We start from the raw sequence: 25,449 nt of genomic DNA on the forward strand, positions 1-25,449 counted from the left end.
AATGCGGTTTACTGAGAACAGACGATGTACATATGTTTTGGCAGTGCCCCCAGCTCGACGTCTTCTGGCCGGAAGTGAGTAAAATCCTAGACACAGTACTAAGAAAAACGACAAATGTAAGTATAGACCTTGTTATTTTTGGGATAAGGCGCAGGAAGGGGAAACAAACTTAACAAAAAATGAAGCGAATCTTTTGTTTTTGTTGATTTTGCTGGCACGGAGGGAACTCTGCATTAAGTGGATAAGACCGGTTCCTCCTACACACTTAGAATGGGTTGCCTCTGTAAACAGAGTAAACAAGATGGACAGAAAAGGGAAACCTAGTAGGAAGTACAACTTCTGGGACATATGGGAGGATTCTCAGTTTGCAAACTAAATGCTGTTTCCTATATATATACCATGCAATGCGCTATATCCAATGATTATGCGATGGCAATATATTTTACAAGCTACTTGCCAAAAGTGAGTACCATTTTAGAAAGGTAGCACTTTGGCAGGCGTATGCAGAAAGATGAGGAGTCTATAGAAACCTATATCACAGCTTTACGCAAATTGGCTGCCACTTGTAAATTTGAGGGTACCTTAGAAGAAAGGATACGTGATCAATTCATGTTAGGATGTTGTCTAGAAAAAGTTAAAGATGAACTGTGGCAAAAAGATGATCCTAATTTAGATGAGGTTATCACTATAGCCAAAAGATTAGAACATTCTGATGCATGTGTAAAGGTTTTTAAAAAAGAAAAAGAAGCATCTGAAGAAAAAGTCTTAGTTGTTAAGAAGAAATCCCTGGGAAAAACTGATCAGAGAACTGCATCAAATACTGCTAAGAAAATATCTAACTCTGCTTCTTCTTCTTACAATTATTCAAGATCCTCCTCTAATTCCAAACTAAAATGCTTTCGTTGTAATGCCTCTGATCATCTTGCTAATGATAAGTCATGTCCTGCTTTATCTTCTAAGTGTAACAACTGCGGTAAGGTAGGACATTACTCGAAGGCCTGCAGGTCTCAAACCAATAAAAAAAAGAAACAAGTGAAGGAAGTGATAATTGATGAAGACTCTGATTCAGATTCAGGTGAGTTACATTGTGGTGAGATTTCCATATTTGATGAAACTGTTAATTCTGATTCAGATGAATTGCATTGTGCTGAAATTTCCTTATCTGATGAAAAAAAATGTAAAGGTGCTATTGATATTGTGCGCATTGATAATTGTGAGGTCAAAATGCTATTTGACTCTGGAGCGAAAATTACTTTAATTCCTGAAACTTTCTTTAACAAGAAACTTTTTGGAAAAGTAAAAGTTCTCAAACCAGATATAAGGCCTTTGGCCTATGGGAGGAAACCTATTAAACTCGTGGGTTATTTCAATGGACAGATTGATTACAAGGGACGACTTACTACTGGGAAAATTTACATCTCTTGCAGGGGAGATAGCATCATAAGTTGGTTTCACCAGGCGGACTTACATCTCGCCTTACTTCCTGGTGAGAATCCCTGCATTGTTCTAAGAGACATAGTATCTCACTCAGGGAAAGACAATCTTGTCTCAAATGATCTGTCTTCAATCACATCTGGATGTAATGTGATAAGTGTACAAGAAGTCTCTGATCTGAGTAAAAATGAGGTGTCTTATCCTGATTGGCGAGGAATGTTTGAAAATGTCTTTAGTAATAAACTAGGTTGTCTTTCTGGTTATGTTCACAAAATTATCCTGAAGACAGATGCTGTTCCGGTGACATGTAAGGTCCGCAGTGTTCCTTTAGCTATGCAGGAACCTATGCGCTTAGAATTAGAGAAACTCATGAGTGATGGAATCATTGTGAAATCTGAAGCAAGTGAATGGGTTTTGCCTGTTGTCTTAGCGCGTAAACCCTCAGGCAAGATTCGTTTTTGTCTCTACCTTAGGGGTCTTAATAGGGAGATTGTAGCTGATAGATACCCTCTTCCCAATATTAATACCATGCTTACTCAGCTTGGGGATGCTTGCATGTTCTCGACTTTGGACTTGAGGGCTGCATACCACCAAGTGAAAATTGATGAGACGTCCATGGGTTTTACTACCTTCATCACACCCTTTGGCACATATAAGTTTACTCGTTTGCCTTTTGGTTTAGTCTCTGCTGCTTCCGTTTTTCAGAGGGTGATGGAGGATGTATTGAAGGGTATCACTGGCGTTAAAATTTATCAGGATGATGTACTTGTTTTTGGTTCATCACAAAGTGAACATGATCTTAGAGTTAAATCTGTTTTGGAGCGTTTCGAGGACAGAGGTCTGACTTTGAGAGAAAATAAATGCAGATTTAATCTGTCGGAGATCGACTACTTAGGTCATTGCTTAACTCCTAATGGTGTAAAACCAAAGGATAAACTGGTGAAGACCATACAAAACTTACCTACGCCGAAATCTAGGGAAGAATTGGTTACCTTTTTAGGTATGGCAGAATATTATAACAAATTTGTGTCTCATTTTGCCAATAAAACTTCTAACATGAGAGCTTTGTTAAAAAAAGGATCCAAGTTTTCTTGGTCTGAGATGTGCCAAAAGGAGTATGAGCTTGTTAAACATGATTTAAGTTCAGCTCCTTCTTTACAGAGTTTTGATGTGAATATTGATTCAATTTTGATCACAGATGCTAGCTCTCGAGGTTTAGGGGCTGTGCTCAAACAAATGAGAGATGGGAAAGAGATTACCATTTTGTTTCTGTCTAGGTCTTTAGTTGGCCCGGAGTTGTCATATTCTGTGATTGAAAAGGAGGCTCTTTGTATTTATTGGGCAATTAGGAAACTAAAAAAATTCCTGTTGGGCAATTCGTTTGTGGTTCACACAGATCATAAACCATTAAAGGAAGTCTTTTATAAAAAGGGTTTGGATGCCATTTCTTCACGTATTTGCAAATGGGTCATCTCTCTCCAAGAATTTGAATTTGATGTGAGATATTTACCTGGAGTGAATATTAAAGTTGCAGATTGTCTCTCTAGGCTAGTTGTAAAACAAACTGACCAGAATTCTTTACCATGTGATGATTCTTGGGAAGTAGATGAGTTCAAGGTCTGCGAGGTGGTTGAAGGAGTTGTACAAGAAAGTGATTGGAGGGATGCTATGTGTACTGACCCTGAGTTACAAGAAGTTTGCGACTTGGTAAGTAAGGGTTGGCCATGTCATAGGAATTTGAATGTTCCGGCTAAGAGGTATTGGAATGTCAAGGATGAGCTGTCTTTAAAGGATGGTTTGTTGTGGAGAGGCACTAGACTTATTCCACCTTCTCTCATTAGGAAAAAAATTCTTCTCTTAGCTCACCAAGGACACCAAGGCATTTCCAAAACTAAGGAGAGAATACGGTTACATTTCTGGTGGCCAGGCATTGATCTTCTAGTTGAGCGAATGATTCGTGATTGCGTTGAATGTAACTCTTCTGACAAAGTGTGTAAAACAAGGACGCAACCGATGGTTATTAGGGATATGCCGGTACGTTGTTGGCAGGATGTAGCTTTGGACATTCTAGGTCCCATTTCCTCTGGGAGTGGTCAGAGATATGTTCTAGTCATGATGGATATGTTCTCACGATGGCCGGAGATAAAAATAACCAAAAATATTGAGACCAAAGATGTAGTTAAATTCTTGCAAGAGATTTTTGGTAGGGAAGGTTTCCCTGAAACTATCCTTACAGATAATGGTGTGCAACTAGTGTCAAAAGAAATGGAGGATTTCTTGGCAAGTAAAGGTATTAAACACAAGCGTTGTTCACTTTACCATCCGGAATGTAACGGAATGGTGGAGAGGTTCAATCGCGTACTTAAAGAATCTATTCAGATCTCTAAAGACCAGGGCTCGGATTGGAAAAATAATCTGATGGACAGAGTAATGATTTATAGAGTTACACCACATTCCAACACAGGTGATATTCCTTTTGTGCTTTTCCGAGGTCGCATTCCAAACACCTCTATATTTCAGAGTTGGATGAGAAATTTAGGGGTGGAGACAGGGAATCACAGCAAGGACCTAAGTTCATTGAAACAGGAGATGAAATCCAATATGAGGAAAGTTAACTTTGATAAGAGACATGCTGTTGCTCATACCAAGGTGTGTGTTGGGGATCGGGTAAGAGTTCGTCTTCCACTTAGATCTTCTGGGGCTAAGTTTTCTTCCCCCTATTATGTCACAAAAATTTTCCATAATGCTGTTAAACTAAATGATGGAAGAATTTGGAATTTGAATCGTATTGCTTCAATTTCAGGTTCTTCTGGAAAAACCTTACCAAATAGCAGTTTGATTAACAAGGAAGTTCATGTCAAGTCTGATGTTCCTGTCAGAAGAAGTTCACGTTTGACCCATGCTCCTACAATTCTCAAAGATTATATTTTGAAATAGTTTTTTTTTGTGTTTCAGGGGAAGGTGTGTGGTATCCTTCTATGTGCCATGTATGTGTAGTAGTTTCTGATTATAGAATGTTATGTATAGAATGTCATGATGTAATCTTGTGATGATTCTAAGGGTGGCCAGGACTCTGTCAGTTGCTGCTGCTGCCTGCCTGTGCCTCCTGTGGATGAGATCCTTTCCTTCTTTGAAATGAATAAAGAAACCTTTGATTCAACTTATATCAGAGATGTACTTCTTCACAGTGTGCTCCCATCTTTGTTTTCTTTTTAGAGAGGATTGTGTTGTTATCAATTGTAGGAACCTTGGTCTTGCTCCGTTGTTGGTCAAGAGTGAGGATCCATCCAGTTTAGTGAGAGACTACATTAACCTTGTCCCTCTGGCATGTTTTTATAAGCATTTGTCACCCAGGGAAAGGGTGGGATCCAGGCCCTTTCCCTCCAGGGTTGCTGCTGGAGATGGGTTTTCAGTCTCAACCTCCAACACTTTTCTTCCTCTCTCTAACCTGAATAGTTTAGTAGACTGACACCCTGGTCTGTCCCCCAGCAATAGCAATATTATGGCTGCTAGTCTCTAAATTCCTTCCCACCAAGGTGCAGCCGTCATACTAATTCCCATGTTCTGCCCTAGGCCTTCTGGAGTTTGTATTCCCTTCCTTAGTTATATTGGGCCTCCTCTTATATCCCTCATAGCCTTGGAGTCTCACGTTTTGGGCGACATTCCACTGCACCTGCACTCCCATACTAAGATAATCTCCTGGAATGTTGCTGGGTTGGTGTCAAAACTTGAGTACCCTGATTTGGGTCTTTCCACAGATTCATTTGACATCTGCTTGTTCCAAGAGACTTTCTGCCAGATTTGCCAATTTATCATGCAGTGCAGCAGCCGCAAATCCTGCCTTGCGTGAGAAGGAGAGAGCTAGAGAGCACCACATTTACTGAAATATGGCACTATCTTACCCTCTCCCTAGTGCAGTCCTGTATTAGCTGCCGTACACCACGGAGGCACCTTTGCGATATAGTGCAAATGTGTCTCCATGAGTCAAGCATAGGTTTTGAACTAGAAGGATACCCTTCTAGTTCAAAATATTATGCTTAGACATCTTCCCACTTTGTATGTGTGCTGTATAGTGTAGCACACGTGAAGTCGGAATATAAAGGAGAAAAAAATAATTTCTCCTTGTTAGCGCTTAGTTGAAGGGTGCGTAATTTCTGATACTAAACTCTGTCTACTTTATTTAGGAAATTGGGTTTAGCGTCAGAAACCTTGGATGGTTGCATTAGAATGCCCATGCACCACCAATGCTATGCCCCCTTGGTACTAAGTAATGCAAAGTAGCGCAATGTGCTGCTTAGTGATACTTGCACTTTATTTCCAGTGCTTAACCAGTTTAGCGCTTGAAAAAAAATTGGACAAAAGGACTTCACTGTTGTGACACAAACAAAGCATTACATCTTAGTGAATCTGCCTTTCGGTCAGTTGCCCCAGACACCAAGCAGGGTTTGTTAATTTTAACCTGACTGCTACTACCACAGGGAAGGGAAGACCCATGGGAATGTTGCCAGTTTGGATCAAAAGTACTATTTGCTGTATGTCTAGGGAGTTTGCATTGGGTAGTGCTGACGTACTAGGTGTTTCCCTTTCCTTTCTTACAGGTAGTGTATACTACTTATATAATGTGTACTGCAGGCATGGCGGAATTGGTGCTGAGCTTCAAGTAACTGATTTGATTGGTTCACATACGGCTGATCTGCCCGCAGATTCTTTTAAAATAGGGAAAGGCACTTTTGAATTGAAAATTTGAGCCATTGTCTGTTCTTCTAGAAGATCTTATCGGTGATGAGGATGAAGCCTTGGTAACTAGTCATATTATTGAATTAAAAAAATTGAATGGACAAAATATTGAGTTTTTAATATCGAGTGGGCAGGATATCGACTTGCAAAAATATAGTGGCTAAGAATACCGACATGCAGGTAGGAAATATCGAGTTTAATAATATCAAAGTCTGTAATATCGATTGTCAAAATATTGTTGTTATTAAAACCAACTTTTTTTAGTGTTTTGTATGTTAGTATTTCTGTTAAAAGTATGGATATATTTTGTAAGGTGTGTTTGAATGTTTTTTAAGTAATGTATTTTTTGTTAATTCATTTTTGCGTAATTCAATTCCGTAGCGGTTTGTGAGTTTATAGGGGAACAGGGTGGGAAGTAATGTATTTATAATATTTTTTTTTAAATTATTTAGAAATAATTAATGATATGTTAATTACTTTTTCTGGAATTAAATGTTGTATCGGGTTGTGGGTTTATAGGGGAATAGGTTGGGAAGTAATTTATTTGAAATTAATTATTGTATTAATTAATAATTTAGTATTTAATCATTTATATTGTTAATTAAGTTAATTAATTTATCATTAATTAATTATAAATTGTTCAATACAGTTAATAATTGATCGGTAAATATGTTAATTGTGTAGATTTTTTGTATTAATTAGATATTTATTATTAATAATTCATTTGTAAATATGTTAATTTTGTACTTTTTTTATGAGTGGGTTAAAGGTTGATAGGGGAGTAGGGTATGAAGTAATTTAATTTTAATATAATTGTAATTATTTTTTATATAATATTTATTAAAAGTTATTTTATATTGTTCATTGTGTGAATTAATTTAGATTTGATGGTTATTAATTGTATTGTTAATTGTTATTAGTTAATTATTTGGTAAGTAAATATGTAAATTTATTAATATTTTACAATATTGTAGGTGATGTTTATAAGGGAAAATGGTGGGAGGTAAATTCATTTTGAAAAATTCCCTCCCGCCAGGGGCGGCTCTAGGCTCAAGGCGGCCCTGGGCAGGGAGCACGGATAGGGGGCCCCAAGACCGCAAAATCCCTGCCAGGGGCCGCCACAATTAAGGATATATATTGGCGTGGCGGCCCCTGAGGTTTGGCGGCCCTGTGCAGGTGCACAGCTTGCACATGCCTAAGGCCGGCCCTGCTCCCGCTATCCAACACGTTCCCTTCTGTTGCACTCGCTGGAGTGGGAATAGTAATTTTTGCCCACCCGCGATCCAACACTTTCCCTACTAATGCACTTGCTGGAGTGGGAACAGTAATTTTTACCCTCCCGCTTTCCAACACGTTCCCTTCTGTTGCACTCGCTGGAGTGAGAATAGTAATTTCTACCCACCCTCTCTCCAACACTTTCCCTACTGTTACACTTGCTGGAGCGGAAATAATAATTTTTACCCACCCTCTATCCAACACTTTCCCTACTGTTGCACTCGCTGCAGCAGGAATAGTAATTTTTACCCACCTGCTAACCAACACTTTCTCTACTGTTCCACTCGCTGGAGAGGGAATAGTCATTTTTATCCACCCGGTATTCAACACTTTCCCTACTGTACCATTCACTGGAGTAGGAATAGCAATTTTATCCCCTACGCTATGGAACGTTTTTAGTATTGTTATATTTAAAATTATATTATTTTTGTTTAAATATTTATTTTACTGCTTTAACTTAAAATATATAATGATTTTTTATATTTATAATATAGGTTTATTTATATATATGTAACTAGCAGCCCGTCCCGACGTTGTCTGGGTATGAATTGCTGCCGGCCAGTAGTATATTGTTTTGTAGGATTTCGTTTTAGTAGCATTTCTTATCTGTGACTGGCCTGTGAAACGCTCTGATTCACAGTGCACTGCTGATGCACTTAAGAGTGCGCGTTCTGTAGTGTAGTAGTTTAGGGTTTAGGGATAGGTATGGGTTTTGGGGTACAGGGGTATTTTTAGGGTTCTGGGCTAGGTTTGGGGGTACAGGGGTATTTTAGGGGTTCAGGGCTAGGTTTGGGTTTTGGGGTAGAGGGGTATTTTTAGGGTTCAGGGCTAGGTTTGGGTTTTGGGGTACAGGGCTATTTTAGGGTTCAGGGCTAGGTTTGGGTTTTGGGGTACAGGGGTATTTTTAGGGTTCGGGGCTAGGTTTGGGTTTTGGGGTGCAGGGCTATTTTAGGGTTCTGGGCTAGGTTTGGGTTTTGGGGTACAGTGGTATTTTTAGGGTTCAGGGGTAGGTTTGGGTTTTGGGGTACAGGGGTAGGTGTGGGTTTTGAGGTACAGGGGTATTTATAGGGTTCAGGGCTAGGTTTGGTTTTTGGGGTACAGGGGTATTTTTAGGGTTTAGAGATAGGTTTGGGTTTTGGGGTACAGGGTATATTTATAGGGTTAAGATGGGTTAGTGTTTAAGGGTGTTGGGGTATTTTAAGGAGTGAGGGTGGGTTATGATTATGGGGTGCAGGGGTATTTAAACGAAGCAGGGTGGGATTAGCACACGATATGAGACATGGCATGAAGTGCGGAACGTACCACATGCCCCCAGCGTTTGTCACGCCCCCAGCACACGCCCACAGCACAACGCAGACACACCCACAAGGGACTACTTTGCTGGCACGGTTCTTTTACCTTTTAAATGTATATGGTGGGCGTCTGCATAGCCTATGTCCTTCTGTTGCAACTGCCCTTTCCAACGCTGTAGTGGGTGTTGTGATTGGTGCTGTGGTTCCTGAGATTACCCGCCTCAAAGGTTTGGGCTCTCTCTTTATTATATTAGTATAGATTATATTTTAAGTTATGTTTTTAATATTTTAAATATTGATTATTTTTTAATATTGAGTTAATATATATAAAAAATGTATGTTTACTTTTTTATATAACAATTATTTTTCATTAATTTTAATCTTTTTAAATTATTTTTAAGTTTGTTTTACTTAATTATATTTATTATTTCATTAATTTTATATTACTTTTAAGACATATTAGAAAGTCAATATTTTAGCAAACTATATTATCAACAACGTTATTTAGGATTCGATATTTTTGACCTTGCCTATTTGTAGATAGGAAGTTGATAATCTGTCACTCAATATTTTTACCTCGATATTGTGGCAGCTCAATATTCTTCTCCTCGCTTTTCTGTCTGTGAGCCGAAGCCTGGGGTGTACCCGGCCAAACACTCCCCCTGGTCAAGAGGGAGTCTGCTGATGTATTGCAGCGAATTGCTTTTACATATAGGAATCATCTATGAACGTGTAAAGAGAGAACCAGTTCTGACCAGGAGGGGAGCCACACGTATCATCGCCTACAGTGCACCAGACTTATTGGCTATACCTAATACCTTATTAGACATTAGGTTGTGGTAATCCTTGGTATACATGGCAGTAGTTCCCAGGCAGGATAGGGATCATAATCATCATTTTTAGTTGATAAAAATTGTTTGGTAGGTTAATTTTGAATAGGTTGAATGAGTGGATGTCCGATTTGAATGTGCTAACTTCCTTGCAGGTGGGTTTCACGGATGGCTTAGGAACAATTGGCCAGGTGTTACACCTGTAATTGTTATACAGGGAATACATATATGTGACAACGGCAGACTTTGTTATAGTTTTGGGCCTTCAGTCTGCTTTTGATCTAGCCCCCAGAGACTCCCTGTGGAAGTTATTGGCTGAGATGGGGGTCCCTGAGTATCTTATAGAAGTTTTAACTAGACTACATTCAACCAATTATGCCAAGGCCAGATGCGGGCCCCTGCATGAATTAACACATCCCATCCTGTATAATCAGGGAGTAAGGCAGGGGTGGGTGCTGGCTCCTACCCTGTTTCTCTTATATAGTTATGGATTAGTATCACAGCTTGAGAAATGTGAGTGACGCCCCACGTCTTGCCAGGGTTAGGATCCAAACCCCATTGTTTGCAGACAATACCCTTTTATTATTGAAATTCACTATAGGGGGGTCTAGATTTTTCTGGATTGTTTTGGGTCCCTCTGCAAGCAGCGGAGGCTGAAGATTAATCTCGGCAAGACAAAATATATCGGCCCACATGCATCAAGCTAATTTACTACCAGAAATATTGCGAATCAGTAAAAAATGCCGGTTCCGATCGCAAAATGGCTAATTCTAATGCATGAAGCAAATTCGCATAAAATAGTAGTTTTCGTAATACCGATTCTGTATTTTAGGAAGCGCAATTAAGAAATCGCAAAATGGGATGCATCAAGTTTTTGCAAATACAGAACTCAAAAATCACTATTTGCATTCATTAAACTAGAAGAATTCAAATCAGGTGGTAAAAAGTACACATAAGCAAAAACAGGTGGAAATCATTAGCAAACTACTTAAACAGTCCCAGAATGCATCACAATGTCTCACTATGGCAGCGCTCTATGTCGTGGCCAGGAGGATGAGGATCAGAGCAGCAGCACAGAGGAGAAGGAGGATCCAGGAGAGAATCTTTAGAGTGCTTGTCACATTGATAGAGGAGGAGATCTATGATAAATATAGGCTGAATGATGCAGCTATCCAAGGGGCCGATTACGATGGCGGGTGGAACATCGTCCGTACCACCATGGCAATTCGACAAGACCCCCCTCTGTGGCTCGCGGCGGGCCCGCCGGTCCCATGGCGATGCACCGTGGGGATAAAACACCCGCCGCAGTCAGAATACATGAAACACTGCCGTGCACATGCGGAAAAGCTGGAACACCATACACAGTGGTCCTATTTGCCGCGACAAGCCCACAAACCGTCGATACACCAGCGGAATCCCCGCTAGTGCAATCATGATAGCGACCGCTTGTTACCAACTGCTGCGAATGCCAACAATGATGACTGTGAGCCACGGAGACCGGACCAGGGCAAACCAACCGCAGCCGTCCATCGGAAATAGTAATGGCGGTCGAATGCTACTACAGTACAAAACCAACTAATGTGGAAGTGTGAATGGCTCAGCCAATAGAAACAAGTAACACATCCCATTGATAGATGCCCCTGGCACACATAAACTACAAATCCCAGCTCAACACAGACAACACACCTGATATGAATATTCCCTAAAAACACACCCACATAGCTGAGCATAAAAGCAGCCCCTGCCTAATCCACACTCCCATCAAAACTTCAGAAGCAAAGGGCCCTACCTCATCACACAAACAAAAGCCAAACCTGAACACATCACCCCATCACAAACACACCCACAGCACACACATCATCATCACCCATACCCACAACTGCACCCCCAACCACTCAGCACATCAGACACCATGGCACAAAAAATGACAAAATTCACTGATGGTGAGTTGTCAGTCATGGTCGATGAGATCATAAGAGTAGAGCCATAGATCTTAGGAAGCAAGGTACAACATACCCCAGCAGCCAGGCAAAGTCAAATGTGGCAAAGGATAGTGGACAGAGTCAGTGCTGTAGGGAAAGTTCCACGCAACAGGAAGGAGATCAGGAAGAGGTTGATTGACCGCAAGGTCAAGGAGAAGAACAGCAAGAACTGTGAACTGGCCAACCGTACTGGCAGTGGACCTCCCATCCCACCAAGAACATTCAAGTCATGGGAGGAAGAGGTGCTGGGTATACTGCATCCAGAGAGTTGCACTTGAATTGAGGGTGGGTTGGAGTCTGGTAAGTACTAACAAAATAGTGCCATAACACTGCAATGTCGGATCTTGCACAACTGTAAAGCAACTAGGCCCAAATGTCTTCATGTCCAAATCACTACCCCCAAATAGGTCTCACAGATCCCACATCAACTCCCTCTCATTCAGTACAAATGTCCCTAGCAGTATTTAAGTGGTGGAACATGTACATGCAGCCTACACTACAATTCCCACCAGGCCCCCTTGTCCCACAACTGAGCAGGATGTAGCACTACCACAGAAGCATGTGTCAGCCATTGCATTGTTCAATTTCACCAAACAGGTAGGCAGCCATCTTGTCTGGGAGGCCTTTTTGTGGGGAGGGAGGCCTGTACCAGCACTCACACCATGCCCCCGGTCCCACAGACTACTAAGTTAGAGCCCTCCTCCCCACCCCTCCCAGGAGCACCTGGAAGCCATTGCACAGTTCACCTTCTCCTAACAGGTAGGTAGCCATCTTCACAGGGAGTGCTGTTTGGAGGAGGGAGGCCTGTACCACTACTCCCACCATGCCCCTGTCCCACAGCCTACCAAGATGGATCCCCCCTCCTACCCCACCCAGGAGCACCTGGAAGCCATTGCACAGTTCACCTTCACCAAACAGGTAGGTAGCCATCTTGCCTGGAAGGCCTGTTTGGGGGAAGGGAGGCCTGTACAAGCACTCCCACCATGCCCCCTGTCCCACAGCCTACCAATATGGAGCACTGCCTCCAACCCCACCCATGAGCACCTGAAAGCCATTGCACAGTTCACCTTCAGCTAACAGGTAGGTAGCCATCTTCTATCCAGTTCCTGCATGACATGTCAGACGGCGGTCGGCTTTTTTGCAGTGAAGGCACGCGTATTCTTTGACTCAGGATTGACCTTCAGGCTATCCTCCAGGGTGCGATAATTCCTGCCTGCAAGTCCAGACCCACCTGTTCCCCTCCTCTCCTTCCACTGTCTTGATAAAGACCCGCCATGACCATCAATCGGGGCGCATCAGGGTCGAAACGTCGACGTATAACCTTGGTCAAGTACCCTCCAGGAACAGGCACAGTAACCATCTGTTTCCTTGGAGCATTAACTCAGAACTCTGACCGTTCAACTACAAAACTTTCCTCCCTTCTCTCCCCCCTGGTGTACAATACTGTATAAAGTTTTATAAAAGTGTCACTGAATATTATTGCACTATTCACTTTGTTCACCAACAGTCACTCTTCACTTGTTTTTATCATTTACTGAAACGCATACGGAATGAAGTAATTCCTTTATATTGCATCTGTGACTGTTTACTATATAAAAGCTTTGAATTTTGTCTGTTTTCAGAGAAGTTTTTATTGAATTTGATTGAACCTAATTCATCTATTGTGTTATGAGCTAATATTGCCTTTCTTTGAAGCAATGCATTCTGCCACCCAACAGAACCACTGTTTTCTTTAATCTTCACAAGGAGGGCTATTTCGGGGAGGGAGGCCTATACTACTACTCTCACCATGCCCCTGTCCCACAGCCTACCAAGATAGATACTCCCCTTCTACCCCAGCCAGGAGTACCTGGAAGCCATTGCCCAGTTCACCTTCACCAAACAGATAGTTAGCCATCTTGCCTGGGAGGCCTGTTTGGGGGAGGGAGGCCTGTACCACTACTCCCACCATGCTCCTGTCCCACAGCCTACCAAGATGGATCCCCCCCTCCTACCAAACCCAGGAGCACCTGGAAGCCATTGCATAGTTTACCTTCGCCTAACAGGTAGGTAGCCATCTTCACAGGTAGGACTGTTTGGGGGAGGGAGGCCTGTACCACTACTCCCACCATGTCCCTGTCCCACAGCCTACCAAGATGGAGCACTCTCTCCCACCCCACCCAGGAGCACCTGGATGCCACTGCAGCACACCAACCTAACTAACAGGTAGGTAGCCATCTTGCATGGGAGGGCTGTCTTGTGGTGGGAGGCCTGCACTACCAATCCCACCATACCCCCTTGTCCCACAGCTGAGCAGAATGTAGCACTCCCCACACCACCAAGCATGGGGAAGCTCTCTCAATGCTATTGTAAAACTTACAGGTAGGTAGGAACCATGTGCAGAATGCTCAGCTTTCCCAAATGCATGTTGCCACATGCCAACAACAGCAATGCAAATCATGTACATGACGACATGTCTGTGTTGTCCCACCGTGTGTACACGGTACCAAGTTCAAATTCACAGCAGATGCCATGGACTATTAAGGTATGTACCTCAACATCATGTCATGGAGCACTGTCTTCTTGCAGACATGCAAAGCCATATCATTGTCAATCATATGTTGCATCAAATGTCACAAATATCAGTGTAACATCAAGCTTGTTGCGTGCAACTTAATTTCCATATGACCTCTGTCCAACAGAAGAATGACAACGAAATAAACAGGATGATGACAACATGTAGAGCCAGTTCCCACCACCAGAACATGAGCACTCAAATGCAAATTCACTCATATTCTCCGACCTAGATTCTGAAGCTGGCCCCTCTGGTGTGCCAGGGAATAACATGGCTCGAGCCCTCACCGTCAACACCACCACAGCAACAACAACTGGCCTGTCTCCTGCCACCACAACCTGTGTGGCATCTGCCAACATTGTCTCCACCACGGCAACAACTGGCCTGGCCCTGCCACCACAACCTGTGTGGCATCCACCAACATCCTCCCCACCCCGGCAACAACAACTGGGCTGGCCCCTGCCACTATGACCTGACAGGAGAGAATGTGCCCAGCAGTCACCGAGGATGTTCTAATTCGAGCTAATACGGGTAATTCCCCTCCCTTATCGCGAACTTCATTGAACGTTCCAATGGTTACTATGCAGGGTTTGGTGTGACAGGCTATTGGCGCTCAAACAGGTAGCTAAACAGGGGTGACTGATTAAAGGATGTCGTTTAGGAATATGATGCTGCCAGGAAAGGGGAAACACCCAGAACCCCTAAGAAGATCAGGAGCAAGGCTCGGTTTTTACCCTTACCGACGAGACGCTGACAGGAGGAGCTCTGCTTGCACAGATTCCTCCATGGTCCCAGACGCACCCGCCCGCTTGACCACTGCTTATTATCTGTTTTCCTCATATTTTACCCGCTTCCGGGTTGGAATTATCACCGGATCAACGATACCGTTAGGACGCTATTGAGTCCTGAAGAGTCATAGGCACTGTCCTTTGACGAAACACGTGTCGGCTGGCGTTTGTCTTTCTTAAAGATCATCTACACGTATAAAATGTGCAAAATATAAATCCGGTGTCGACTATACTTACGTATTACCTTTTGTACTGTTGATATATATATATGTGTGCCCAGGTTTTGTATTTCATTGAAGGTTCCAGTTTCTCTCTTGTTGAAATCTCCAATTCGAGATACGAACCCTTGCTGCGCTTGCCCTCTAATGCTTGAGGTCCTTCTTAAATGAGGTGCATTTACTGAATACACGTTTCCCTTTCAGCGCCATCCAGACGCCTCGAACGGTCTACCTATACTGTGGATGCCTCCACTCACAAATAGAAGCACGTGGTACGAAATCCTCCATGCCCCTGGACTCGCTGAACTACTACACGGTCCAGCCTTGACCTTCCCCTTAATTGGCTTAATAGGCTTATAATTAAGGCAATGTTATTTGTAGTCCTGATGATGATCCTTTATTGGTTATAGGATCGAAACGCCGTCGACTGTTAATGTAGTAACACATAAGCTTCCAATGTGATATAAAACTGTGTTATCTACACGAGCTTAGCTAGACCAATTGTTATCTTCCAACTAGCTGCCCTATACATACTTGCCTGTTGATTCCCCCTTTTTATGGTATGATTTTTTACCTTTTCCTAAATGTTGTACGTACAGGATACAGGCTTGTATCCCACTTTATAATTGTCTGTCTTTAATTTTGTGTCATTCTTTCAATCAATTAAATCAGTGTCCGGCTGGACACCTTCTTTATTATAGGACAGATTCTTGTCTATAATTTAGCCTTCACTTGTATTTATTGTGCTTAATCAAGGGCCTTTGTTACTTGATAAAACTATGACCTGTGTGGCCTCCACCACCATTCTCTCCACCACGGCGACAACTGTGCTCACCCCTGCCACCACGACCTGTGTGGCCTCCAACAACCCCATCACCACTACTGCCTGTAACAATTGCCCTGCATGGTGGTTACCAATACCACCGCACATTCACAGCATGGCAGGGAGAGTGTGCCAGTGCGTCATGGGACAAGGCCACAGGGACATGGCAGGAGGGCAGGTGGGAGGAGACATGGGGCGAAGACACAGGAGGACAGTGACCCTTAATCCCTGGCCACCATTGCAAGAGTCCTTGGTTCCTACCAGGAGAATCATGGAGTAATGTGCCAGCTTGCAGGGGACATGCATTAGAGCCACATGCTGCAGCAGTCCATGGACACACGGATGGGTCAACTGGTCGACATTGATGGCCAGCTAGTGGATGTGCTGAGGGACAGGCTACCAGGCACAAGTGCAGATCACCCCTCCTCCAGTGGCATGCCTGCCAGGCAGAACAACGAATCAGCCATAGATACAGAGAGGGCTGTGCAGGAAGAGTAGGAGTCCTCAGACACCACTGAACCTGAAGCAAGTGCAGCCTCTGCCAAATGCACCAGGGGCCATCCGGGAATCCTCAGGGGAGGATATTGTGGCAGGCCACCATACCAATGCCACACAAGGAGCCAGCCATGATGGTACCTTGTTATTCACCCTTGCATGGACTATGTAGACTCTGTTAGCCCACGTTGCCAAGTTAATGGCCTGAGTATGTTGGACTGTGGGACTCCTGCTTTTGCAGACTACTACATTTATCTTATCTACCATGACAGACAAACAATGTATACACTCCTCACAATTGTGTACATATTCGCTTCACTTGCACAAATCCTCTGTTTCAATAAACACCCATAACGTACCTATGTCTGTGTCTGCGCCATGTTTATTTACCTAGGTACAATGACAATTCAGTGTGCACCGTAACACCAGCAGTGAATGTGAAGAGGCCTTGACAGTGTGAATGAACCAGGAAAGACAGAAGAGAATGACATTTACTACTCATGTCATGCCATTGCAGCTGAAACACATCAATAGTCATCAATGGTACTTAGACAATCACGCATAGCAATGCACAATAAACTCAACATAGACATGAAGTACCTGGAGACAAATACCCTGCGCAACACACATCAGCCATCATCTCAACAGCAAGCAGTCTAGAACATCAATGCCTTCACACTGACATCCAAGCCAACAGATGATCTCCCTGTCCTACCAAGTCACTTACATTCAAGGGAAGTAGTTGGCAATTAGCTGTTGTTGCAGGTCACCACCTTCCCCTTCACCACTATCGTCATCACTGGAGGTGTGTGGGTTTGCAGGAGGGGACATCTGCTGCTCATCCTCATCCTGGATGAGTAGAACCGCTTTGCGCACGGCAAGGTTGTGGAGCATGCAGCATGCCACTACTATGCGGCACACCTTCTGTGGGGAATACTACAGTGCACCTCCACTTTTTTCCAAGCACTGGGATCGGGCCTTCAGCAGGCCGAAGGTGTGCTCAATCACATGTGGAGTAGCATGGCTCAATGGTTAGAGCGGCAGACCCTGATGCAGAGGTCTGGCCGGGGACCAGGGTTCAATTCCCGCCTCGGCTGCTCTTGGACTCAATCTCCCTGGACCTGATAATTCTCGCATCGGTGCCTAGTCTAATCATGGGTCCCACTCTCCGACTCTGGGCAATAGCTTGCTTAATCTCCACAACGGCAGCAGCGCTTGGATGCCTGGCTTCACCTTGGGGGTGCCCAGGAGTGGACATCTCACTGGAAAGCCAGGAAGGGTTCCACAGCGGTATGAATACAGCGCTACGAGACCTCTGAGTAGAAGGCGCTATATAAAAATGCAAATACATTTACATTTACATTTATATTTACATGTGCCTCGCTGTAGTTGACTTCACCCGTGGTTCCTGGATTCCTAATTGGGCTCAGCAGCCAAGGCCGGTTGGGATACGCTGAGTCACCTAGGTGTGGCATACACAGAGAAAGTTAGTGATACAAACAGTGAAAGAGAACAACATGTCACACACAGCAGTCTACTCACCTACAAGCCAAGCAGGCTCTGGATACAGATCTGCCATCAACTGCGGTACCACGCTGCTCTGCAGGATGTAGGAGTCATGGGCAGAGTCGGCAAATCTCTCACACACATGGCTGATGATTAAATCAACTTGACACATAACCTGTAATAGTAGTGCTTCCTGTTCCTTTACATCTACTCACATGCTTGTGGTGGTACAAGGCCAATGTGTGTGCAGTCAATGGACCCCACTACATGAGGAATGCGGCCAAGGGCATATAAACCAGCCTTCACAGCTGGCAAATCTTGTGTACTTGGGAATCTAATGTATTGGTCCTTGTACAGCATCATTGCCGACACAACCTGCCTCATCACCATGCTAAACATGCATTGCGCCATACCACCATCAATGGCAACCGTGTATTGAAAAGAGCCCGTAGCAAAAAAATACAGGGCTGCCATGAGCTTCACTGTTGGGGACAGGGCAGTTGGATATGTCCGTTGAGGGGTCAGATAGGGCTCCAACTGAGCAAACAGCTCTTGCAGTGTTGAGCGATAAAGACAGAACTTCATGATGACGTCCAAATTCTCCATCTCTGCCAGCACTGTGAGAGGACGGTGCACATTGACAAAGAAGAGGAATAATGTAATTCAGATAACGCTATGACATGTGTCAAACATTAGAAGCAAAATGTCCAGGAAGGAATCATTTCAATATAATTTCACTGTTATATGTGTCACAAACGTGAACACTTAGTTATAGTAACCCTAAGGATTCAATGACAACACTCCAATTGTATCAAAAATATACATTATTTTTAATTTTCAATGAATAAGTAGCTTTTTTCAGAGGTAAAAGTCTGGCAACAGAAATACTAACATAATAATCACTGGAGGTACAATGGTAGTACCTTTTGCATACAATGTGGGCAAACAATAGAACCACATTCAGGTGAATGAACACAATGAAATTCACAAATTATATTCAAGTGAATTTGCAATTTGTTTGCAAAAAAGGCGTTGTGCGTCGACGTTTCGGTCCTCGTTGGTCTAACCGATCCTTAGGACCATCTTCAGGACAGAATAGTTGCACAGGAATATCTAATACAAACATAACAGCAAAAGCATAAATTATACCCTAAGGTACAAGGAGAATTATGCAGTCAGCCCAACACAAAAAGACAACAAAGTAAAAACAGCATGACCAACTTCATGCAGAGAGTTAGCTAAATCAAAATCAAAAACACCATCACCTAGTGAATATACCCTTAGTCACATCACCAATAGCGTGCCAAAATAGAACGCGATTTATCTGAAACCTTGTTCCAAGACTGTGCCAATGTATAGAATCGACAGTAAAATTACTCACATGTCCCTTTAATTGGACTCACTGATAGTCTAATGAGAAAAATAGAAATATAGGACAATAATGAGCCAGAGGCACTAGGTTATTACAATGTCAGCGCCTCGTCCACGTAAGAGTATTACTCACGTTCAGAACACGCCAGACTGGTCATCTATAAATGACAACAAAGAGCCCCGTTAACACGCTGTGCATTACGACTTAACACCAAAGTTACTAAGACACCCAAATATGAGGTTTTGCATGCAACTTACGTATCTGAAAGCCACCATACAACCTGCGGGTATGGAAAATTACATACCAACATTAATGCCAAATCCGAATAAAAATACAGCATGGACAACCAAATAATACAGTGGATTCTTACTTGAGCGGCAAAGTAACCGGCAGTACTCGGTCCCCGCTAAACCCGACACAAAGTCTGGGAATCACTGACATGGCACGCACACCGTGGTTAAGACGCCGTTTAGAAATGACGTCACAAGTCGGCTAATGTGGCGGCCATCTTAAAGTGGACCACAGGTTACTATAAACATATCTGTATGTAAGGCCGATTTCAGGAACATGAAAGTTGCACTGTTGTTTACGGATTTGTGTAACAGATGATAAATAAACAAAGCAATAAACAATACACGAACAATACAAAATACTAGCCGTCAGATCAGGCTTGCCCATTTTGCATAAAACAATCGAAAGACTCGTCGTCATAGGAGTCGACTAAGTGACTGCACATACCAACTTAGTACATGTAAGATATTGGGACACACAGCCGTGTGTCCGGCAGAGCTAATACACTAACCAACTATCCAAAGTCCAAAAACTCTATAAAATTTAAAATTTAAAAAAGTTTCAGAACCCATACACGTTAAGGGCAAAGGTTCAGCTTGATGACCACATAACTTAAACTATCACTGTAACGGGAGGTAATCGGGAAACATGATTTAATACCCTAGATTATCTTAGAGTGGCCAATGTATGCCATTCAATAAGGGCATTCAAACCATTTTCAACCGTGTTGCACAACCAAATCCATTTGTTCTCTTTCAGCGTGAGCAACTTGTCCACATTCTGTCTTCTCCTTGTACCTTTTACAACTTCAATGACAAACCACTTCATGTCTAATGGCCCATGTGACATGCTGTTATAATGTTCAACCAGCGGAGCCGTATTTACATTGCACCGAATGCGTGATTGGTGTTGTATGATGCGTTTTTTTATTTCTTGCGTTGTTTTACAAATGTAGTTTAGGGTGCAAGGACACTGTATACAATAGACTACGTTTTTAGTCATGCAGTTAGAGTGATGTTTCAACGTTATTTGTCTACCGTTTAAGCAGAAAGTCTTAGTTACCTCAGTTGTTGCACATGCCGTATGCCTACCACAGGGGAAATGTCCCACGACGGGTGCCAAGCCCCAGAGGTTGGTTAAGGTACTGGTCCTAGGCTCAACATAAGCTTTTACAAGATGATCACACAAATTTCTACCCCTCTTGAATGCAAAACACGGGATAGGTAATTGCGGCTCTACCTTTCTAATCAGATGCCAATTGCGTCTGATGATTTTGCTGATTTATGTTGACTCTGTACCATAAGTCATGACACATGTGATGGGTTGTGTACTGTCATCGCTCGTACTTTCAGGTTTAGTTTTTTGTAACAAAGCTTGCCGGTCATAAAACCATGCACGCTTCATGGCGTGTTTGACTAATCTGTATGGGTACGACCTCATAACAAGTTTAGCCTGAAGTATCTTGGCCTCTCTAAAGTAATCCTCCCTTTTGGTACAGTTCCTACGGATGCGGAGAAACTGACCAAAAGGGAGATTGTCACGTAGATTTCGGGGGTGGTGGCTACTGAATTTTAAAAGCGTGTTTCTCGCCATTGGTTTTGTATAAACATATCACATATTGACTTATGCAGCACAAACAATTCAGGGACTTCAACCATTCTTAAAACCACAAGTCAGATGAAGGTACACATTGAACACATGTTGGGTTACATCAGGTCATGTTGCACATACTGACTAACTCAAAAACACATTTGGACGTTTCGAACGACACACCAATGCATCTTGTGTACCAAGCCCTAGGAGTAGGTGACACAGCAGATGTATGATACAGCTACACTGCTGACAAACATGTAGCTGCAGTGCCTGCCACACCTTGCTGATCAACTTGCACAGACCACTAGTGTTCACCACAATGTAAACAGAGTGTGTAAGCACCCCACATGTACTACATCATTCAGAATTGTGCACATCAAAATGACCGCAGTATATGTCCATGCAATCATGTGTGTGGACTGATTGTCCCTCTCACACAGTGATTACATGGTAAACATTGTACCATATGACAGGAGCAAGAGATGTACATGCACACACATGTCATGGCTGACAGGAGTAAGTGCATGTCAAGGCTTTTCACTTGCACACACATGACATGTGTAGGCATCAGTGAGTTGTATGTCACATTAGCATTCATATTGAGATACAACTGCAAAAAGACACTGTGGTGCCATATGGTCCAGTTAGACAAGTCACTTAGTAACATTACTAGTGCATACAGTGTCCATATGTGCGTTAGGCGTGCTCTGCATCCACGGGTCAGCTCATTGTAAATACTTGTAAGATGCAACATAGCGGTAGCGACTGCCTGGCCTCCGCGGTGTGACACCGCCAATGCCATTGCAGCCAATGGGAGCCGTGATCGCGGTGGTGTGATGCAATATTTGAAAACCACAGTAGGCGTGCTCCGCATCCGCGGGTCAGTTCATTGGACATACTTGTAAGATGCAACATAGCGGTAGCGACCGCCTGGCCTCCGCGGTGTGACACCGCCAATGCCATTGCAGCCAATGGGAGCTGCGATCGCAGTGGTGTGATGCAATATTTGAAAACCGTGGTAGGCGTGCTCTGCATCCACGGGTCTGCTCATTGGACATACTTGAAAGATGCCAGCCAGCCAGCCCAATTACAGTAGCTGGCTATCACTGTAACAACCCCAGGGGCCTATACATGTCTGTGAAAGCCCAACATATCTCACATGCCTTCAGACACTGCTGACTGCCATTACTCCACAGCAACTGCTTGTTTCCCAGATTCCTGAATACTGTGATGTCAAGGACGGAGAAAGTCAGGGCCAGTCCCTTCACTACGGAGGAGCTTGAGGTTCTGGTAGGCGAGGTCCTTGGACAGTATGGGCGGCTTTTTGTTGCGCCAGGTGTACTGGTAAGTGTGACGGAATACAAGTGTGATACTGCTTAGAATGTCACCTTGATGTTCCTGTGCACTAGTATGTACCTGTGAGTGCAAGTTCATGTGCAGGCATCCATATAGGTATCATTGCATGCACCATACATGGGCCCTGTGAATTACATTGGGACACATGTGCTGAGGAGGTAATTTGTATACCTCTCCCGCCATTTCTGCACTACAGCAATGAACATGTTGTTGTGAGATTAGCTATTGTAAATCTGGGTCACACTTCCCTGCATGGCAATGTAATGTAAATGATGTTTGTAGCCTCATTAGGCAACATAGCTGACAGGGCAGAGGGTAGGGAGTGCCTTGTATTTTTAAAAGCTGGCACACAGACAAATGTTGTTTAGATACAGGACTTACTCTGATTGTACCATGTGATGTTATTGCAGACTCACTCGTGGATGTTCATATGCATAGTGTAATAGGCCAATGGATGATGTGTGTGTGAAATGCTATAGCGCATGGGGTTAAGGTGTGCAGCATGTTCAACAGTCCTATGCATGACTGTTACCCAGTTCTCTAGTTGTGCAACTCCACACACCTGTTACCCATAGAGCCATCATAGGACTGCACAATACAGGTATTGACTTTGTGATAAGGGCATGATGACTATGAATATGTCAAGAAATGCGTCATACACGAGGCAGTGAGGCATCACCATGCCAAGGGCATTGGGATGTGGGCGGAGTGGTTGACACAGTCATTCAGGTACAACACATCTCTTGCACTATGTTACATGTGTTGCTCACTCACAGACTGCGTCACCGATTGATGCCTACTGCACATAGCTTTCAGTGCTGCCATTGTGCCTGTGTAGGTGATGGCCATGTCCTGTGTCCTGCAACATACATACATATGTATGTAGTGATCTAATGCAAATGTACAATGTGTAATGCTCTATGGCCTGTGATGCGGATGTTGTTCTTCGTGTGGCATGCATTTCTGTTCTCCTGTACTGACACACGTTGTGAATTCACACAGGGTGTCTGATACTTCCTTTTCATGTCTCCCATGCCTGCAGTTGAAGGTCAACCAACATAAGGCCGCATGGAAGGACATTGCACGGAAGGTGCGGGCCCTCAGTGTATCCAACAGATGGCACACACACTGCCATAAGAGGTGGGACGACATCTCCCGTCTCAGCAAGACAGTGGGGGAGATGACGTTGGGGCTGGCACCTCGGACTGGCAGGCTGCCGTGATGGACCCTGACTCCAATTATGTCCCGCATCTTGGCTGTGACACATCCAGCACTGTATGGACGTTTGAGGAACCATCAGCAGGATATATTTGGTGAGTACTCTGAGAAGGCTGACGTTGTTTGTGACTGACTGACTGCATGAATGGCATCCGTGAGCCACTTCTGTTGTTGTTGATGTGTCAATTCCGATGAGATTATTACTTAGCTTAGTGGCCTATGTGTGGAGTACAGGTGTCATGTTACTTCCATGGATGTGAATCCACATGTTTAAGAAACAATGGCCCTTTATTTTGCGTCATGACGTGCGATAATGACCAGTTGTGCATTTTTGGGTGTTAACAACATCAGCAGGCAGTCTACAGCAGTGTGCAACATGTAAGTGTGCATTTGATGATCTGTCCCTTGTAGGACCTTGAAATGATGTGACCTACACTTCTGACAACAACGTGCAATTGTTTTTGTGATTGCTTGCACGATTTGATATGCATCATTAGCTCTGGTACAATGTAAGATGCAATTCCTAGTATTTGGTTTGTCTCCTTACAGTGAGAGTTTACATGACAGGGGCAACGGGCTGTGTTATATGCCTCCATCACATACAGGATTGTGGGTTTGCCTACAGGGATGTCCATGTTGGGTTCATAGGGAACACGGCCAGGATGTTTGCCTGTGTGTACGTCACATGGGACCTTACTGTCAACAATGCATTTTTGCAACTACCTCTGTACCTAGCATTGTTGTTACAAACGCTCACTGCTCAGGCTGTTGTGCAACATGGTGTTGTCATTATGTACTTTGGTGTTGTGCATGCATACGTTCTTTGTGTCTCTGCACTGTACTAAACCTATGTCTCTGTCCATTGCAGAATCTACTGAGTGCACAGGAGGCAATGAGATGGATCTGGCACGCATGAGTCACATGATGTCACTGACACAGAAGTGAACAGCGCCTCGGAGGGGGACAGGAGTGTCCATGAAGAATCGCGCCCTGAGAGCCCAACATCTACATCCGATGACTCCTGTGGGGAGTCCGCAGCAATGGTGGCCACAGGGAGTGACAATGCAGTATATGCATCCACAACACATCAGCCAGTGCCCACCATCCGGCCTACTACCACTACTGCATTCAGTGCACGCAGGGCTGTCAAGGCTAGAGTCTAATTCACCCCAGGCACTACTGCCCCTGCCCCGGTGTCCCCTGCTGTCCTCAGTGCTGAGGCGGTAGACCTCTTGCGGCAGTTCTGTGTGGGGTAGACAGCTCTACTCATTGCATACTAAGATTGGAACAAGTAGGTGGGACAAGTCCTGGCATTCATGGAGGGCATTCATTCGGACGTGGGTGGGCTACACAGGACTCTCCAGGGTTTGTCCTCGACCGTGACTGATGCCATTCAGCGATCCCGGCCTCAAAGTCTGGCTCCTGTACCATCAACAAGCACCCCGCCAGTGGCAACACCTGTGGAGAGTGTAGACACAACAGAGCCCTCAGGCTCCAAGTTGGTGAGACGCAGCCCACACCAGCACCACCCCAAGCATGGCAGACCACAAACACCAGCCCCTAAACTGGACACAGGTAGAGAGCGAGACAAAGAAACAAGACTTTCAGATGAGACTCTGGGGCATCAGGCAAAGAAGCAGGCCTCTAGCTCATGTTCCAAGACATCACACCCAGCACAGGACCCT

This window comes from Lissotriton helveticus, chromosome 7, assembly GCF_964261635.1.
Source record: "Lissotriton helveticus chromosome 7, aLisHel1.1, whole genome shotgun sequence".
Lineage (NCBI taxonomy): Eukaryota > Metazoa > Chordata > Amphibia > Caudata > Salamandridae > Lissotriton > Lissotriton helveticus.